The sequence below is a fragment of the Meriones unguiculatus genome, chromosome 5 (assembly GCF_030254825.1).
Source record: "Meriones unguiculatus strain TT.TT164.6M chromosome 5, Bangor_MerUng_6.1, whole genome shotgun sequence".
Classification (NCBI taxonomy): Eukaryota; Metazoa; Chordata; class Mammalia; order Rodentia; family Muridae; genus Meriones; species Meriones unguiculatus.
The window spans coordinates 17,814,573-17,815,788 of NC_083353.1; positions in this window are offsets into that span (position 1 = coordinate 17,814,573).

Sequence of the window (1,216 nt, forward strand, 5' to 3'; positions counted from 1 at the left end):
CAAACGGTCGTGCTTCAGCCGTGCCTCCTGGCATCTGCACCCCAGTCCCTGGCCAAAAGCTGACGGGCTATTGGATCAGGAAGTACCTCTCTTGTTAGAGTCTGCACCTTCTTTTGGGACACCTTAGAAGGTCATGTCTCTCTCACCTCCCAATGGGGAATGCCCAGACTACGCCATCTGTCCACTCAGTTTCTCCACAGGGATGTCTTCTGGAGAATTTTAAGACTTTGCATTTGCAACTGCAGTTAAAAACTTCCAAACTCATATGCCTCTGTAATAAAACTTGGCCTACATACTCTTTAGGTAAGGGTCCAAATTGGCCTATTAACGGCACATTAAATCCCACTATTTTACGGGATCTTCTTAATTATTGTCAGCAATCTGGTAAATGGAAGGAGGTGCCTTACATTCAAGCTTTCTTTCTTCTCCGCTCTAAACCTCCTCTCTGCTCCTCCTGTTCTCCCACTCAACTCCTACTAATCATAAAATCTCAACTTGAGGAGATCTCTAACTTTGACCCAGCAGATGAAGCTCCACCCCCACCCCCCACCCACGCCCTCAACCTCCAGTCTCTACAGAATTCTCACAACCTCCGGAGTCTGCCCCAGCCTCTCCCCCTTCTGCTCCTCCAAAATCCTCACAACCTTCTGGCCTTCCCCCTCCCCTCCTACTCCCTCTCTTTCTCCTTCGGTTTCTCAAAAACCCTCACTCCTTTCTCCAGCAGCAGACCATCCTACTCACCTCACACTGGCACCCACTTTCACCCCACCCACAACACGTTCTCACTCTGTAACAAAGTCTGATAACTCTACTCAACATAAGCCAGCCTCTGTCCTTCCCTTGAGAGAAGTAGCAGGTATAGATGGCTTAATTAGGGTGCATGTTCCCTTCTCATTAACTGAACTTTCTCAAGTAGAAAAGAGATTAGGATCCTATACCTTTAATCCTTCTACCTTCATTAAAGAATTTCAATAGCTCACTCAATCTTATAGTCTCACCTTCCATGATATTTATATGATCCTTACCAATAACCTATTACCTGAGGAATGCAGACAAGTTTGGGAACAGGCTAGAGGGCATGCAGATGAGGTTCATCAAACAAATACTTCACACCCTGTTAGAGCTAAGGCGGTACTGACCATGCTCCACAGTGGAATTATAATACCCCAGAAGGCATTCTAGCTAGGGATCAGTTTACAACCTGCCTTCTGGCTGG